Below are 19,799 nucleotides of genomic sequence, written 5' to 3' on the forward strand. Positions count from 1 at the left end.
TTACTGGTGTATAAGAATGCTTGTGATTTTTGCACATTAATTTTGTATCCTGAGACTTGCTGAAGTTGCTTATCAGCTTAAGCAGATTTTGGGCTGAGACAATGGGTTTTCTAAATATACAATCATGTCGTCTGCAAACAGGGACAATTTGACTTCTTCTTTTCCTAACTGGATACCCTTGATTTCTTTCTCTTGCCTGATTGCCCTAGCCAGAACTTCCAACACTATGTTGAATAGGAGTGGTGAGAGATGGCATCCCTGTCTTGTGCCAGTTTTCAAAGGGAATTTTTCCAGTTTTTGCCCATTCAGTATGATATTAGCTGTGGGTTTGTCATAAAAGCTCTTATTATTTTGAGGTACGTTCCATCAATACCAAATTTATTGAGCGTTTTTAGCATAAAGGGCTGTTGAATTTTGTCAAAAGCCTTTTCTGCATCTATTGAGATAATCATGTGGTTCTTGTCTTTGGTTCTGTTTATATGCTGGATTACGTTTATGATTTGCGAATGTTGAACCAGCCTTGCATCCCAGGGATGTAGCCCACTTGATCATGGTGGATAAGCTTTTTGATGTGCTGCTGAATCCGGTTTGCCAGTATTTTATTGAGGATTTTTGCATCGATGTTCATCAGGGATATTGGTCTAAAATTCTCTCTTTTTGTTGTGTCTCTGCCAGGCTTTGGTATCAGGATGATGTTGGCCTCATAAAAAGAGTTAGGGAGGATTCCCTCTTTTTCTATTGATTGAAATAGTTTCAGAAGGAATGGTACCAGCTCCACCTTGTACCTCTGGTAGAATTCAGCTGTGAATCCATCTGGTCCTGGACTTTTTTTGGTGGGTAGGCTATTAATTGTTGCCTCAATTCAGAGCCTGCTATTGGTCTATTCAGGGATTCAACTTCTTCCTGGTTTAGTCTTGGGAGAGTGTAAGTGTCCAGGAAATTATCCATTTCTTCTAGATTTTCTAGTTGATTTGCGTAGAGGTGTTTATAGTATTCTCTGATGGTTGTTTGTATTTCTGTGGGGTCGGTGGTGATATCCCCTTTATCATTTTTTATTGCGTCTATTTGATTCCTCTCTCTTTTCTTCTTTATTAGTCTAGCTAGCGGTCTGTCAATTTTGTTGATCTTTTCAAAAAACCAACTCCTAGATTCATTGATTTTTTGGAGGGTTTTTTGTGTCTCTATCTCCTTCAGTTCTGCTCTGATCTTAGTTATTTCTTGCCTTCTGCTAGCTTTTGAATGTGTTTGCTCTTGCCTCTCTAGTTCTTTTAATTGTGATGTTAGAGTGTCAATTTTAGATCTCTCCTGCTTTCTCTTGTGGGCATTTAGTGCTATAAATTTCCCTCTACACACTGCTTTAAATGTGTCCCAGAGATTCTGGTATGTTGTATCTTTGTTCTCATTGGTTTCAAAGAACATCTTTATTTCTGCTTTCATTTCGTTATGTACCCAGTAGTCATTCAGGAGCAGGTTGTTCAGTTTCCATGTAGTTGAGCGGTTTTGATTGAGTTTCTTAGTCCTGAGTTCTAGTTTGATTGCACTGTGGTCTGAGAGACAGTTTGTTATAATTTCTGTTCTTGTACATTTGCTGAGGAGTGCTTTACTTCCAATTATGTGGTCAATTTTGGAATAAGTGCGATGTGGTGCTGAGAAGAATGTATATTCTGTTGATTTGGGGTGGAGAGTTCTATAGATGTCTATTAGGTCCGCTTGGTGCAGAGATGAGTTCAATTCCTGATATCCTTGTTAACTTTCTGTCTCGTTGATCTGTCTAATGTTGACAGTGGAGTGTTGAAGTCTCCCATTATTATTGTATGGGAGTCTAAGTCTCTTTGTAGGTCTCTAAGGACTTGCTTTATGAATCTGGGTGCTCCTGTATTGGGTGCATATATATTTAGGAGAGTTAGCTCTTCCTGTTGAATTGATCCCTTTACCATGATGTAATGGCCTTCTTTGTCTCTTTTGATCTTTGATGGTTTAAAGTCTGTTTTATCAGAGACTAGGATTGCAACCCCTGCTTTTTTTGTTCTCCATTTGCTTGGTAGATCTTCCTCCATCCTTTATTTTGAGCCTATGTATGTCTCTGCATGTGAGATGGGTCTCCTGAATACAGCAGACTGATGGGTCTTGACTCTTGATCCAGTTTGCCAGTCTGTGTCTTTTAATTGGAGCATTTAGTCCATTGACATTTAAGGTTAATATTGTTATGTGTGAACTTGATCCTGTCATTATGATATTAACTGGTTATTTTGCTCGTTTTGATGCAGTTTCTTCCTAGCCTCGATGGTCTTTATATTTTGGCATGTTTTTGCAATGGCTGGTACCGGTTGTTCCTTTCCATGTTTAGGGCTTCCTTCAGGGTCTCTTGTAAGGCAGGCCTGGTGGTGACAAAATCTCTAAGCATTTGCTTATCTGTAAAGGATTTTATTTCTCCTTCACTGATGAAGCTTAGTTTGGCTGGATATGATTCTGGGTTGAAAATTCTTTTCTTTAAGAACGTTGAATATTGGCCCCCACTCTCTTCTGGCTTGTAGAGTTTCTGCCGAGAGGTCTGCTGTTATTCTGATGGGCTTCCCTTTGTGGGTAACCCGACCTTTCTCTCTGGCTGCCCTTCAGATTTTTTCCTTCATTTCAACTTTGGTGAATCTGGCAATTATGTGTCTTGGAGTTGCTCTTCTGGAGGAGTATCTTTGTGGCGTTCTCTGTATTTCCTGAATTTGAATGTTGGCCTGCCCTACTAGGTTGGGGAAGTTCTCCTGGATGATATCCTGAAGAGTGTTTTCCAACTTGGTTCCATTTTCCCCCTCACTTTCAGGCACCCCAATCAGACGTAGATTTGGTCTTTTTACATAATCCCATACTTCTTGCAGGCTTTGTTCATTTCTTTTTCTTCTTTTTTCTTTTGGTTTCTCTTCTTGCTTCATTTCATTCATTGATCCTCAATCGCTGATACTCTTTCTTCCAGTTGATCGAGTCGGTTACTGAAGCTTGTGCATTTGTCACGTATTTCTCGTGTCATGGTTTTCATCTCTGTCATTTCGTTTATGATCTTCTCTGCATTAATTAATCTAGCTGTCAATTCTTCCACTTTTTTTTCAAGATTTTAGTTTCTTTGCGCTGGGTACGTAATTCCTCCTTTAGCTCTGAGAGGTTTGATGGACTGAAGCCTTCTTCTCTCATCTCGTCAAAGTCATTCTCTGACCAGCTTTGATCCGTTGCTGGCGATGGGCTGCGCTCCTTTGCAGGGGAGATGCGCTCTTATTTTTGAATTTCCAGCTTTTCTGCCCTGCTTCTTCCCCATCTTTGTGTTTTATCTGTCTCTGGACTTTGATGATGGTGACGTACGGATGGGGTTTTGGTATAGGTGTCCTTCCTGTTTGATAGTTTTCCGTCTGACAGTCAGAAGGACTGTCTGTTGGTCTGTTGGAGATTGCTTGAGGTCCACTCCAGACCCTGTTTGCCTGGGTATCAGCAGCAGAGGTTGCCGAAGATAGAATATTGCTGAACAGCGAGTGTACCTGTCTGATTCTTTCTTTGGAAGTTTCCTCTCAGGGGTGACGCCACCCTGTGAGGTGTGGGGTGTCAGACTGCCCCTAGTGGGGGATGTCTCCCAGCTAGGCTACTCAGGGGTCAGGGACCCACCTGAGCAGGCAGTCTGTCCGTTCTCGGATCTCAACCTCCGCGTTAGGAGATCCACGGCTCTCCCCAAAGCTGTCAGACAGAGTCGTTCGCGTCTGCACCGCCCCCGCTCTTTCCCCTAATGGGCTGCAGCTGTGTGCTGTCCGCAGCGGTAGAGTCTACAGAGACAGGCAGGCTTCCTTGAGCTGCTGTGAGCTCCACCCAGTTCGAGCTTCCCAGCGGTTTTGTTTACCTACTTAAGCCTCAGCAATGGCGGGCGCCCCTCCCCCAGCCTCGCTGCTGCCTTGCGGATAGATCGCCGCAGACGGCTGTGTTAGCAGTGAGGGAGGCTCCGTGGGCGTGGGACCCTCCCGGCCAGGTGTGGGATATATTCTCCTGTGTGCCTGTTTCCTTAAAGCGCAGTATTGGGGTGGGAGTTACCCGATTTTCCAGGTGTTGTGTGTCTCAGTTCCCCTGGCTAGGAAAAGGGATTCCTTTCCCCCTTGCGCTTCCAGGTGAGGCGATGCCTCGCCCTGCTTCAGCTCACGCTGGTCAGGCTGCAGCAGCTGACCAGCACCGATTGTCCGGCACTCCCTAGCGAGATGACCCCAGTACCTCAGTTGAAACGCAGAAATCACCGGTCTTCTGTGTCGCTCGCGCTGGGAGTTGGAGACTGGAGCTGCTCCTATTCGGCCATCTTCTCTAGTCAAATTTTAAAAGCAACATAATTTCCTTGAAAACTTCTATTGGGATTTTGATGAGAATGGTATCACATGTCAATTAATTTTGGGAGAACTGACATCTTTAGAAATGTTGAGTCTTCTTATCCAAAGATAAAGTATGTTTCACTGTTTACTTTTCTTTTTAAAAAAATAACTTTCTCCATAAAAGCCTCAGGTACCTATTACTTATTTATTTTTAGATACCTTACAGACTTTGTTTCTACTGTAAATAAAATTCTTTTTTAAATTATGTCATAATTTTTGTGTCTAGAACTTAATTGATGCTGATATTTATCTTGTATCCAGCAACCCTGTTGAACTTTTTATTAGTTTGTAGATTTTGTTAGGTTGTTCAATTATCTTTTCACAAATAAGCATTTCATTTGTATAAAACACGGCACTCAAAATTATCAACATGCATGTGTAAAGTCTAAAATTACAAAATTTGAATTATAACACATCTTTTATTTTCTATAAACTGATGCAATTTTGACTCAAGCATGCCATGCATTTTGAGCTGGCAAGGAATTTAACCTTAGTTAGCCATTCTTGAGACTTACTTCAACCTAAGGGCAAGTCATAGTTTCAAGGTCTTAACACCAAGGCTGACAGGCTTGCAAGTTCTCTCCCTGGCCATATGACACCAATCCAGGAGGTTAACTGATAACACATTTGTTCTCTCTGAACAGGGTCTCCTACTATTCTGTGACTCTCTGCAGTGTTCACACCCATTAGGATGACAGGAATTTCGATGGAAACTAATAGCCATAAGTCCAGTACTCCATTTGTTCTGCCACTCCCATGAAATCTAGCTATCTCATCTGTCTTTGCCTCCAAAGAGTATGAGAAAGTCTCAGAGGTCTCAGAATGCACAGCCCTCACCCAACCCCCAGGCAAGAGATATCTTTTTCTAGACTAAGGAAAACCCCTGCCCACCTCCTGACTCTTCAAGTCACATAGCTTTCTCCCCTAAACTCTATCCTTCCTTTTTCCTTTCCCAATAGGTTTTCACAAACTCCCAAACCCAGAATTCAGCCTTAATTTTTCAAACCCTAAGAAAATTTGGAGAGAAGTATTTCTTTCCATCTTTCTAGTTCAGGAGTTTCTAGTTTCTTCCTTCTCTTGAAGGAAGAAAAATAAAACATTTACATTTCCAAATTTAACATGTCTTAATCATCAACGTTTATATCCTGCTGGCTACATAAAATGGTGCTGAAATCTTAAAGATACTCATACTCTACGAAGAACTCAATCATCCCTCATTTCTGAGAATTGCTATCACATAACCTCCATGAAGAAATTTTGAGCTGATTTGACAACAATTTTGTATGCTTACCTCTTCAAAGTTTTTTTCTTCTTTACTATTACTTATTTTAATTTTTTGCCTTTAATTGAAAAATGTTGACATTCATAACAGAATAACTTTGTCAACATGTCCATTTCTGTAGTCCTGCTTGTATTCACACTACTTTCTGGGAATAAAAACTCTACTGTGCTGTGCTTTGGCTTCTGCTGTACTGCAGAGAATCTTTCACAGTCTACCTGCTGAGCAATCGGCATGCCTCAGAAGCTTTTACAGAGACTTCCAATAGCTTGCCTTGTATCTAAATGTCCCTGAAAACTGCCAATATTTTATGTATCTTTAATAACTGTGGTGCAGTACTGCTTTTGGAGGGTTCTTGAAGTCAGGTGTGCTCTGCCCCTAAGCTTTCAGAGATGATCCAGCTTTCTTCTGTCAAGGGCTTCTTTTTTTTTGCACTTCAGGGTTTTTTGCACTTCTGGGAGCCCTTCGCAGGTTTCCACCTCCACTGCTACTTTCTATTGCTTCTGGCTGCTTTTCATCTTTATTCCTTTCCCTCTGTTTTGTTTCTTTCCTTATTCTTCTTTCTCCTTTTTCTCTCTTCTACTTGCCTCTTTGATTTTTTTTTATTTTAAGCTAAGAACATTTGGCATTTATTGTTATCTTCCCTTAGTAAGAAGGCTTCTTTCCATGAGATCAGAGAATTGTCACATTTTATTAGGACAATGTATGGGCCCTGTGGTCTTCGTAATGAGCTTACCCCTCTCACTTCCAGATGCATGTTTCCAGACCCACATCTCCATATGAATGAGATATTATTGAACATTCTGTAGAGAAGGTGACATCCTCTAGAAACCATACGGAGTAGTGAATTCAATAAAGTGCTTCACCAGAGCATCACCAGCTATTCCATGAGCAGAAAATTTAGATTGTAAACAAGACATTGTGATGGAGATAAAAGAAGAAAGCCAACTAGTAAAAGAAAGAGAAAGAGGGAGAGAGAAGTCCTCAATCTTATCATCTTATAATCATAAGATGACTCCTCCTTCTCTAGGCAGAGTGTTCAAGTTCCAAGCAGGATAAGAAAGGAACAAAAGACTTAAGAGAAGACACCCTTTAAAAAAATATATCCTGAAACCTTGCTTGTTGACTTTCATTAGCTAGAATTGTATCACTTGTAAATTCTTACATGTAAAGGAGTCTGGGAGACTTGAATATTTTTAGCTGGATACATTACCACTAGAGAAAAATTTGAGTTCTTTAGTAAGGAAGAAGAGGAGATAGGTATTGGGCAGGCAACCATCAATATCAGCCACAAATAATATCCCCATTTTAAAAGTAAAACCACTGAATCTTACAGCCTTCTCCACAAACATGAACCATGAAAATCTTGGGGATGCTTGGAGGGATCTTAATAAAACTCATCTCCCAGGGAAGACAGATTTGGACTCTGTAATGAAACTGTGTACTTCAGATTGGCAGCCCAGATATAAGGGACCCTGAATATAGCTTGCAGCTGTAAGAGACATTTGGATGTGGTTGATCAGTCACTATGGAGGGGACTCATGCAACCAGACCTGTGATAGTGCATGGGAAAAAAAAATTGGCCCACCCTATCTCACCATGTCTTCGTGTTGGTGCAGCTGAAGGGTTAGTGGGAAAACCCACAAACCTATGTTTCTTGTTTATTGTTGTGTCCAAAACACCTTTGGTCTTACAGAATCTTCCCCAGCCAGTGACAGGAAATTCATTCTGAAACCACCAGATGTTTTTTTAATCAGACTAGGGGTGGGGCAGAGGTCTCTTTGGGCTCCCTGCCTGGGCAGAGTTGATGACTGTGTGCACATAGACTGTGGCAGGAGCACTCTCCCTTGGAATCTCAGGAAGCAGGGCCATGCAGGGGCGAGACTCCATGATCCTCAGACTCTACCACTTTGGCACTTTCTCTTTCAGTCCTTGATCTGATATTTCCCCTTCCTGACCTAGCCTAGCTGGGGCCCAGGTGAACTATAAAACCTTCTCTCTCAAATTTTCCCTCTCAATTTAACTCAGAAATCTGCTCAAGAATACTCCTGATGCAAGAAAATCACAAGACCACTCCCCACCATCACCACCCTTAGGAGGTGCAGGAGATCTGACCTTATCTGTATATCAGGAGGCCTCTAAGGGGACCTGGGAGCAGTCGCTACACAGATGGTGCAGGGAAGTTTCAAGGGGGCTTGGAATTCACCTTCACACATGGGATATATTGTTATACCAAAAGGAAGTTTAACTTTGATAAGGATTTTCTGTGTAGTAGTTAAGTCTGCACACTCTACAGCCATACTGCTTAGAACTCAATCCTGGTTCCACCATTGCCTAAATACACAGACTTGGCTTAACCTGGCTATCCCTCGGTTTCAGCTACAAAATAATCACAATATTAGCATAGCCTCCCACGACTCCCATAGGTGAAGTGAATTTATATAAATCACTTAAAATATTACTAAATGCAGAATAGATGCTCAATAAATACCTGCTGGTTATTATCCCACGCCTCTTATTCATGCACTCCCATGCACTCCACACACAGTCACACACACACAGTCTCAATTTAGCTATGAAACGAAAGTTAGGGTTAGAGGAAATGGAAAAGGGGGAAATGAAAAGATTCAGATGAGGCAGGGTAAGTTAACTTAGAAAACAGAAAACATAAAAGAAAGGTCATTTTTTATTTCTTTAGGTCACATTCCAGGTGAAATTGTTGTTGTCTTCTTTTTTCTCCTCCTCTTTTCTTGCTTAACCCTGAGAACATATCAAGATTCTTTTAGGCAGACTATCTCTGATTAATGCTTATTCATTTTCTATTCTTGTGTAACAAACTACCACAAATTCATCAGCTTAATATAACACCTAATATCTCATAGTTCTGTAGGCCAAAAGTCTGGGCAGGCACAACTGAGTTCTCTGCCCAGATCACAGAGAGCCAAAATCAAGGTGTCAGCCAGGCTGAGCTTGCATCTGGAGGCTCTAGGGAAGAACTGGCTTCCAAACTCATTTGGGTTGTTGACGGGATTCCATCCCTTGCAGTTGTAGGACTGCAGACCCATTTTCTTGCTGCCCTTGGTAGAGAACAGCTCTTGGCTCCTAGAGGCTACTCTCAGTCCTCAGCACAGGAACCCCAGGATCTTCAAGCCAGCTGGAGTACCTCAAATCCTTCTCAAATTTGGAACCTCTATGTATGACTTTCTCTGCTGCAACCAGCTGTGAACATCCTCTGATTTTGAAGGGCTCATATGATTAGATTGGACCCACCCAGACAACCCCCATTTTGCTGTACAATGTGACATAATCATCCTAGCCACAGATTCCAGCCTATTCACAGGTTCCAATCACACTCAGAGGGGAGGGATTATAGAAGGGTGAAGATCACTGGGGGTCATTTTAGGATTCTGCCTACCACAAATGCCATGAAGTTCAAGGTTGATAATTGAGAAAAATGGGCAGGAGGCAGTTCAGGGTCAGTTGAAGAGTTCAGTTTGGGATATCTCCCTCCTATGACATTAGACCTTCTCTGGATCATGTTCAAGATTACCTCAAAGGCTCAGACACTAAGGGAGTGAACACTGATCCAATCAGAAGGCACAGAGGCCTTGGTAGAAACAAGAGCAGGTGGACGTGTGGGCAGGCCAATGTTCACCTAGATTTGACCTGGGAGGTCAGGGGAGACCAGGATTTAGGGACCACAAGACATCAGTGGAAAGTCAGGTCATTCAGTGGACCCTGTAAGAAAAAGAGTATTTTATTCTCATGGGTGCCTCCAAGAAATATGAAGCCTGATTCAGCTTCCAGTGATAAGGAAAAGTCTAGACTAGCAGGAGGCAAAGAAGAGGGACTTAATAATGAGGGGGAAGACTGGGTTAGTGATCTGAGAGACTGTCAAGCGATTATTAAAGTTTAGGTCTTATCCTCCGGTTGGAGGGACCCAAGGGAAAGATGGGTTCTCTCTTCCTTGAGAGCAGAACTAAAAGAGAACAGGCCTTAGACACCTGACAGGGTGATCATTCACACTGGAGGCATCAGCTAATTTTTATATTTATTATGACAAATTCAACAACAGATTTTAGCAAACTGCCCTTTTCTAACTCAGCCAGTATACTGTGATAATTTTCTGATAGATGGAAGTAAAAAATCTCAGAAAAAAGGTGCCTTTTTCTAATTTGTATAATGGCACCATGTAGGCCAGCAGAGGCCCTGTGGCCCTCCTGCCCATGGAAACCTCTCGGACTGGAGCTCCACTTGTGTATGACAACCATTTGCCCCAACCCACCTCAACATTACGTCTGTAGTAACCGCCTCTCGTAAACTGTGCCCTCTGCAGAAAGCATAACATTAGAATGAGGATCTCCACTCTGCAGCAGGAGACCACAAAGGAATAGAAGGTCTATTTCACCCTAGAAGCCACCACAGATGTGACTGGACCCAATCAGAGCCACCTCAGATTAGACCTCCTCGAATTCTCAACAAAGTTGGCCTGGGTTCCCTGTCAACTTCCTATGCACAGAAGCTGCCAAAGTGAGGCCAGCCCCACCTTGGGGGATTTCAACTGATAGAATGTCAGGAACTAGAGAAGGGAGTAGTAAGGAAGTGAGGCTAACTTCCCAGAACAGTCTCTGTAACTGCATTCCCTTTTACCCTTCAGCGTGACTATTTTGTGCTATATTTACTGCCACCCTTTCTCTTTTCCTGTAGAAAAGCATTCTATGTAATGTGCTCCTTATATAAACACAGTGATACCTGCTTTCCTCCATTCAGCTGTCATCCTCTACAGGTTTGAAATTGGTGGAAAATAGCATCTAGACTTCTATTTAAAGCTCCCAGCCTGGGTCATCATTAACTGTCTCTTATATGAAAGTACCGGTGTGTCCCAAGTACCCAACATACCAACTTTTAAGAATACAGGGAGATGTTTTCCTCTTCAATCACAGTCTCTGGTAACAATGGTTCAAATGCAAATCAAAAAGACCTCAGATTGAAACAACACATACAAGATTAAGGATTCACTCATAAGTGGCATTTGAGCATAGTAGTTACAAGCATGGACTCCACAGCCATGCTGTTTTTGATACCCAGCTCTGCCTCTAGCTCTGAGACACTGTGCTAGATATTTACACACGTCTGCTCTGGTTTTCTCATAATGGTACCCACTCAAGAGCTTGTTTTAAGAATTAAAAGGGTTAATACACATAAAGCACTTTGAAAAAAGCCAGGCCCCTGCTAACACCCGATAAATGTTAGCTATGTTACCATTTACTATTTTGTCTTTTATTCTTATAAAGACTTTTCTGGACTTTTACTCATTTGGGGAATAATTAAAAAAAAGTCAAGATATAAAATAAAGGTTTTTTTTTTTTTTCATTAGTTAGTACCCCACCCTGGGTTTCTGATCTCTCCACAGACAGATAAGCTGTCCATCCCTCAGTCTGGAGGTTAAGTCACTTGGGTTTCCCCTCTCTAGATTCTGACCACTGTCTGTACACTGTCTGCCCTAGTGGCAAAAATGTCTTCCTGACCTCTTTGCAGGATTAGGGCTGCCCTTTAGTGCTGCATCTGAGAGTCCTGTCCCCTTTGAGAGGGGTTTGTAGTGAAATGATCCTAAGCCCTTCTCTTTCCTGGAACCTCATAATGCCTCAGCATTGCAAGCATAGACCCAGAAACAAACAGCTTCTACAATCTGGAACATTTATGGGCTCGGAATCCAAAGGTTAAATGGCATACCTCCTGCCTTTAAAATGTTTATAGTCTAAAGAAGATGTACTATCTGCCAGTAAGTTATGACAATGCAGTCCTAAGTCATCATAAGTTGTATAATGAAGTTAGAAAGACATAGAAGTATAGTGGAAACCCCTCCTAAACATCATGGGCATGAAGGGAGGCTCCTAGAGGTGGTACTGTTCAAACAGAGATTCGACCAAAGGGAGACACACTCAAGGCACTCTGAGTGTGCCAAACAGCCCATGTAAATGCAGCTTGGAAAGTCGAAACTGGGCATTTCCTGATAACCTCAAGTAATTCTGTATTGTTCTGTTACCAAATGGAAGGATTAGTGATTCGGACAAGACTGAGCTGGTTGAGGTCTTCCCACACCCCAACCGCACTCTCCCTTTTGGCATTTAAGAAACTTAGGTTTTATCTGATATGAAATTTGAAAATATTAAACAGCTTTTAGAAGTAAGTCTCATTAACCAGATTTTAAAATGAAAATCTCATTCTGGAAACTCTGTGAAGCAACTCTATGATATAAATTTTCATCCGGTAAATCATTATAAATATTATTTCCCAATCCAGAGTTGTTTTTGCACTTCATGATACCTTTGGTTGAACAGTAGATTTACATTTTCAAAGACTTCAATGTATCGATTTCTTCCAATTACCTTTGAATTCCACATATTGATGGAAAATAGAAGAAATTAATTTTGAGCATAATTTATCATTATTTCTCAGAACACTCCAGAAACTCTAGACATGTGAGCCTCAAGATTATTTCTTTGACAGGCAAGAGAACACTTTTCATCATCAGCTGTATGTTTGCATTACTGGCCGTCTTTCCTGATCCCTATATAATATCATATTAGCCTATCATACTCTCTGATAATTTTTTCCTTCAGATTACTTGCTGCCATTTATAATCATATAAGTAAGTTCTCATTGGTTAATTACGTCTCACTCCTCAAGATTAGAAACTAAATCTGTTAGTGTTCACCATATGATTCCTAGCTCTGTGACAGTAACACTTACAGGGTAAGTACTTATTACATCTTTTTTGAATGAAAGAATTTCCCAGACTTAAGACATTCTGTCTTCATCCATATTATGCAAAAACCCTGTGCTAGGGACTGATTCTCCAATGTTGCTATAATTTGGCTCTCCCCTATATCAGCTCACAGCAACAGAAAGATTCATAATCTGCAAGAAATAGTATCTCCAGCTTTGATCGAAGGCCCACCGTGAACTCTTTATGAGGTTCCAGCTGTGGCTACAATGACTATAAAAAGTCAACGGCTCTTTCTACACAGCGAACCCTAGAAGGATGATTTGTGGTTACAGCAGTTAATTGCAAATTTGTGGTTATTGAGTAATCACAATACGTTCTCAGCCCTAACTCATTCCCTCAATATTTTTCATTTTTCTGTGAGATTTCTTCAAGGTATTATCTTGTTTTTATCAAATTTAGGGCACTGAAAATGTCGCCAAGGTTTTTTATCATGACTGACTCAGGCCACGTTGGAATGTCTACCATCCATCTGAAAGCCATAGCACAGAGGGTTTTCATACATGGATTCCACCCACCATGCTCCTGGTGTCTGCCTGTTGCAGGTTTCCCCAAGTGTATCATTTGTGCCCTCCTCCCTTCCATCTGGTCAGAGTTCAGGTTAGAAGTAAGATGCCAGAGGCAAAGATTGAGGTAGAGCATCGGGCATGTAGTGTGCAATCGTTTTATAATAAAGAAACCTTTTTTTTTTTTTTTTGAGATGGAGTCTCACTCTGTCACCCAGACTGGAGTACAGTGGCACAATCTCGACTCAGTGCAACCTCTGCCTCCTGGGTTCAAGAAATTCTCTGCCTCAGCCTCCTGAATAGCTGAGATTACAGGCGCCCACCACCATGCCCAGCTAATATTTTTGTATTTTTAGTAGGCAGGGTTTCACCATCTTGGCCAGGTTGGTCTTGAACTCCTGACCTCGTGATCCACCCACCTCAGCCTCCCAAAGTGCGGGGATTACAGGTGTAAGCCACCACACCTGGCTAAGAAATCTTTATAATAAATTTTTTAAAAACTGGCATGGAAATCACACAAAATAGACTTAGTGGCATTCCTAAAGATGAAAATCTATTCTTTATATAAAAAGGCAACACTGAGGATACACAATTAGTCCTCGCTTTTAGAATGTCATGCTCCTAGAAAGGAGCCTTAATGGTGGAAGGTAGAGGTATGCAGGAAGGGGCCTGAACATCACTCAATTTAAAAGTAACCACTAAAACAGACAAAGGGGATGAGATCAAATGTCAGAAATCAATCTGTGGAGAGACATAAAAAGTTGCATGGGTATGTTGCATAAACTGAGAAAAATGCAAAAATTCACTTGCAGATAATTAATTCATTCTAAGTTTCCTCCAAGCCTGATTCACTGGAGATCCCAAGAAGCTACTGGAAAGTCACTCTTTTATTCTATCACTTATCCTTCAACAGTCTTCTGAGTATCTTCTAAGTAACTTACAAACTATCAGTTTCTCACTACCTCTCTCCTTATGTCTCCATACTTATCCCATGCCTTAACATCCACATCTTGTGTATTTTGCATCATTTCCTATCATCTGCATCATTCCCTGGCAACGTAAAAGCTCTCCATTGTCCTGAAGGCTGTCATTGAGCACACCATAGTACACATTCGATTATTCTTTAGCTGTTGTTGCCATCACTGTCTGGTTGGATAATCACATAAGTGTAATACAAGAATAATGAAGTATATGGAAGAGTGAAAGAAAAGACAGTCTCTTTTGAGGCCAGCAGTTTCTTCTGGAGGACTGAGCCACAACTCTTCCTTTGTCACTAAATTATTTGCCAATGTAGACATCTCATTTTCCCAATGAGACACTTTGCTTGTAGAAGACATGTGTGAGTCCATTCTCACATTGCTATGAAGAATACTCCAGACTGGGTAATTTATAAAGAAAAGAAGTTTAATTGACTCACAGTTCCGCATGGCTGAGGAGGCCTCAGGAAACTTACAAGGTACACAGAGCCAAACCATATCAAAGCACAAGATAGTCTTCCTTCCCTCACTCGGGCTGAGAATCTCAGAATGTTCTTTATAAGGTTGCAATGCTGGCTTTACTCTACCAATGGGAAGCATTTAGGTGAAATTCCTGGTCAGTCTCCCAGAAACGTATTGTAAAAGGGAAAAAGAAAAGACCCTCCATCACAAACCTTGGTTAAATAGAGGGGAGAAATATTTAAAGAGTTCCAGGAGATAAAATACTTTTTCTTTTTCTTTCAGAGATAAGGTCTTGCTGTGTTGTGCAGTGGCTATTCACAGGCATGATCATAGTACACTACAGCCTCAAACACCCAGGCTCAAGCAATCCTCCTATCTCAGCTTCTTGAATAGCTGGTATTATAGGACATACCACCTCACTCAGCTGAGAAAAAAAATTAATGGCATGATGTCCAAGGAAATTATCTTGTTTTAATTTATGAGAAGATTCTCTCTTACCTTTAACTTCCAGCCTGAGACAAAGGAAGAAATATCAAAAATTGTACTTTCCCACTTTGTCCTATCCAGACTCCTATAAAAGCAGAGCCTGAATCAAGGATAAAAATGGTAACAATTTGTTTGGGAGGTACAAATTCAGTGCAATGATAGTGAGGAAAAAGAATGAATCAAGTAAAGATGCAATGCAATTTGGTGTTACAGTACCATAGCTGCCCACTACTTCACAACAAGCTGCTAAGAGACAAGGCAAGTTGCTTAACAAGCTCAGACATTCAGCATGTGGGACTTACTTCTCTAGAACAATTTCAAGGAGTGTCACAGGAAAGAATAGCATTCAGTGTGTGAAACAAAAAGCTAAATTTATTGCTCGCTAGGCAAGGGAGAACAATACTTGTAAAATAGTGCCTCCGAACAAAGCAAGAACTAATCTTATACAGGATTTGGGAAATGTGAAATCTAGAAATTAGTGGGCTCTCAGAAGTGGGCTTGAGAGTATTTTCCACTATGTAAGTATGGACACTGGAATGAGGTTGTAGCTGATTGGTTCAGCTACATCTCTCCCCTCAGCTGCCACTCAGGAAGCCAGGTTTCATCCCTCATAGTATGCTGTTTCATCCAAGTCCACACATGGAGCAGCAACCTAGTGTAGATGGAGCACCAACTGAGAGGAAGAAAAAATAAAGAAATAGTACTGCTTGTTTAGTCATAGAACATTAAGTTAGCAGATGACTTAGCCTGGCCCTGAACTGTGAAGACTAAGGCATAAACCTTTCTTGATGAGGGGACCAAAGTGGGGATTATCTATAGGGAATAATATCCCAGAATTACTAGGAATCTCAGTTCCTCTTCTTTCTCAGTTTTCCTTCAAAAATGAATGGAACTCTTGACCCCAAACTACTACTCCCATACTGCCCTCCATAAACATCTGATTCTGATTTTACCTAAAACACTAAGAAGCCAAAGCCTTTTCACTGTGCAACTCATGAGAGACCATTACAATGATCCCTCTTGCCAGGGATTTACTACACCTGGATCCACTACATAACAGTAATTTGCAGGTACGCCCTATCAGGGAAGGAGTAGAGCTTGGTTTCCATGCCCTGGTGATCTCCCCTGAACAAGGGAACCCCAGGTCTCCAAACACCAGAACACATGTCAGAGTAGAGCATCTGGTCCAGGGAGCTGGAATTAAAAGTAGAAAAAGACCTGCTAGCGCTCTAATTCTTCCCATCTGTGATCTAGCTCTGCTTCTCTCTTTAGTCTATTCACATCCTCTCTCTTTAATCTCGAAAGATTTCCCTAACAGCATCCCACTGGGGACCACTTCCAAATTCAAGCCTGCTCAAGGAAGACAGCTGGTAGCAGAATACCAGAATCACAGGCTTGTGTGAAAAGCAACCTGAAGAGAAGGGCTTTCATGCATTCTTGTAGGAAAGATGGAAACCTCGGTCTTCTTATTAGAGGAAGGATGGATTAAATGGTTTCTGTAGGTTTTACAAATATTGTTTATTAGGGTAAGGAAATTTTTTCCATTTTTGTTTACTAAAAGGGTATTTTTGTTATGAGGAGATGTTAAATTTTATCAAAAACTCTTATGTTTATTGAACTGATTTTAGGATTGTTCTCTTAAGTATGTGTGGCAAATTATGTTAATTGATCTAAGGTTAAATGAGATCTGCATTCTTAGATCTGCAAACCTAACTTGCTCATGATGTATCAACATTTTGCATATTGGTGGACTAATTTTGAGAGTTAATACTTTGTGTAGGGCTTTGATTCAGTGAATCATGAATGAGATTGACCTTTACATTTCTTTCCTTATTCTGTTCTTTGTATCAAGGTGGTGCCAACCTTATAAATTGAGATGGCTAGTGTTCCTTTATCTCTTTGGAAAAGTTTTTAGAATAATAAAAATCTTTCTTTCTTCAGTTTCAGTAGAAATTAACAGTAAAATCATCTAGGTCAGTTCTCTATGTAGAAAAGTTTTTGACTACTGGCACAATTTCTTTGATTGTTCTAGTATTACTCAACTTTGCAAATTCTTTTAAGTCCATGTTAGGTGATGATATTTCTATTTTGTCTAAAATTTCAAATTTATTAGCACAAATGTTTTTATAATATTCTTGGCTTATCTTTTAATGGTCCACAGCATTTGTAAAAGTACTCTATTCTGAGTTCCTGATATTAAACACCTGCGCCTTCTCTGTTTTTTGTTAGTTTCTCCAAAGGTTTGTCAACTTTATTAGTCTTTTCTAACAGTTAATCGCTGCTGTATTAAATCTCTCTATTGTATGTTTGCCTGTTATTTTATTAACTTCTGTTGTCTCTTATTATTTCTTCCTCCTACTTCATTGGTTTATCTCACTTATTAATCTCTAACTCCCTGAGATAAGTGATCAGTTCAATAATTTCAGTTTGTTGTGATTTGAGTTTTCAGACGAAAAAATATCCTCTACCTGCTATTGCTGCATTCCACAATTTTAATAAGTGCCATTATTGTTTTTATTCAGTTCTAAACTTTTCATTTTTAATAAATTTTATTTGGACTTGTGCATTATTTAAAAGTTTATTTCTCTTTTTCTAATATTGTTGAGTTTTTTATAGTTATTTTATTGATTTCTTGTTTGATTATGTTGTGACTAGACAATATTTGGAAAAAAAAATACATCTTTGAAATTTCTCAAGAGTTGCTTTACAGCCCAGTAAGTGATTGATTTTGGCAAAGTTTTTTGCGAACTTACAAAAATATATATTCTGCAGTGGGTGGGCACAGTGTTATAGAACTCAGGTTTAGTTTATTAAATGACCTGTTTAAATCATCTTTATTGTGCCAATTCCTGAAATACTGATGGATTTATTTATTCTTGGAGTTCTTTCAATTTTTGTTTGTCAATTTTATCTGGTATTAATGCTCCTACGATGGTTTTCTTTTGGTTACTATAAATATGGCAAACATGCTTCCTTTCTTTTACTTTCAGTTTTTAAAAATCTGTTGCACTGAACACATATTTATGTTTTGTTTTTATAACTTGTCTGATATTCTTTGACTCTTAACTTGAGCATCTAGAATGTTTACATTTAATATAGCTATTAATATATTTGGTGTTTGTTTTTTTGTTTGTTTGTTTGTTTTTGTTTGAGAAAGGGTCTTGCTCTGTCACCCAGGTAGGGTGCAGTAGCATGATCATAGCTCACTGCAACCTTAAATTCCTGAGCTTAAGTAATCCTCCCATCTCAGTCCCCCTAGTAAATAGGACTACAGACATGTGTCACCATGCCTGGCTAATTTTTTGTTGTTATTGTTTGTTTGTTTTTTGTAGAGACAGAGTCTTGCTACATTGCCAAGCTGGTCTCAAACTCCTGGCCACAAGTGATCCTCCCACCTCAGCCTCCCCAAGAGCTAGGATTACGTCTATAAGCCACCACACCAAGCCTGGTATATTTGCTTTTAAATCTACACTTAATTTATACTTCATATCTGCCTCAACTATTCTATTGGGGATGAGGTGGTTGTTGTTGTTTTAAGACTTTTTTAGAGTAGATTTAGGTTCACAGAAAAATTGAGAGGATGATGCACAGATTTCTCATATACCCGCTGACTCCTCACATGCATAGCCTCCCCCATTATCAACATTCTCCTTCTGAGTAATATGTTTGCTACAATTGATGAGCCTACATTGGCAGAACATAATCACTCAAAATTCATAGTTTACATTAGGGTTCACTCCTGGTGTTATACATTCTATGAGTTTGCACAAATGTATAATGATGTGCATTCATCATTAATAGTATCATACAGAACAGTTTCAATGCCGTAAAAGTCCTCTGTGATCCAAATATTTATCTCTCCCCACTCACAACCCCTGGCAACTACTGAACATTTTACAGTTTCCATACTTTTTCCTTTTCCAGAATGTCATATAGTTGGAATAATATAGTATGTGGGCTTTTCAGATTGGTTTTTTTCATGTAATGATATGCATTTAAAGTCCTCCATGACTCTTAATGGCTTGATAATTTTTTTTTCTTTCTCTCTTTCATTCTTTTCTCTCTTGCCTTTTCTCAAACATGTTACTTTTTACCTTTCCTTTCCTCCCTTCCACTAATATGAAAGTTATACACCCTGTTTATATTAATTTAGTGGTTACATAAAAATACAGTGCTCACTTCAGCAGTACATATACTAAAATTGGAACAATAAATGGCACCTGCACAATGTTGACATGCAAACTCATGAAGTGTTTCATATTTTTAAGGGTCTTTTGAAATAACCCAGTCAGGCAAAATTAAAGTTAAAATGAATGAAAGAAAACCCATGTGATATACAGGATACCATTAAGTGAAAAAATATTTGCATTGTGGGAATTAGACAAGAGATGGCAAAAGGTGTAGAAATATATTAAATGAAATAATAGCTGAAACTTCCTAAGTCTTAGAAGAAATATACACATCCAAATACATGAGGCTCAAGATTCCCAAATATATTCAATCCAAACATATATGTTTGAGGCAAATTATTAAACTTTCAAAAGTCAAAATCAAAGAGAGAATTCTAAAAATAGCAAGGGGAAATCATCAAGTCATGTATAAGGGAATCCCCATCAGTCTAACAGTGAATTTTTCAGCAGAAACCTTACAGGCCAGGAGAAAATAGGATGATATATTCAAAGTTCTGAAGAAAAGAAAAAAAAAAATTCCATCAAGAGTATCATACCCAGAAAAGCTTTCCTCCAAAATGAAGGAGAAATAAAATCTTTCCCAGACAAATACAAACTGGGAGAATTTGTCATCACTAGACTGGCTCTACAAGAAATGCTCGAGGGAGGCCTATATCTGGAAACAAAAGAATAATATATACCAAAATGAAAAACGTGAAAGTGTAAAAGCCACTAATAGAGCAGATAC

At 39.8% G+C, this 19,799-nt stretch overlaps 1 long non-coding RNA gene and 1 pseudogene across 1 annotated transcript in view; one reads left to right on the forward strand and one right to left on the reverse strand.

Annotated features, from left to right (window-relative positions):
- The window catches only part of LOC117069895, a 248,968-nt gene that overhangs the window by 38,318 nt on the left and 190,851 nt on the right, over positions 1–19,799 (reverse strand). The gene's annotated exons all lie outside the window — the stretch shown is intronic.
- On the forward strand, positions 19,054–19,147 carry LOC117071695 (annotated as a pseudogene).

Source organism: Trachypithecus francoisi, unplaced genomic scaffold (genome assembly GCF_009764315.1).
Source record: "Trachypithecus francoisi isolate TF-2019V2 unplaced genomic scaffold, Tfra_2.0 Lachesis_group3, whole genome shotgun sequence".
Taxonomy (NCBI): Eukaryota; Metazoa; Chordata; class Mammalia; order Primates; family Cercopithecidae; genus Trachypithecus; species Trachypithecus francoisi.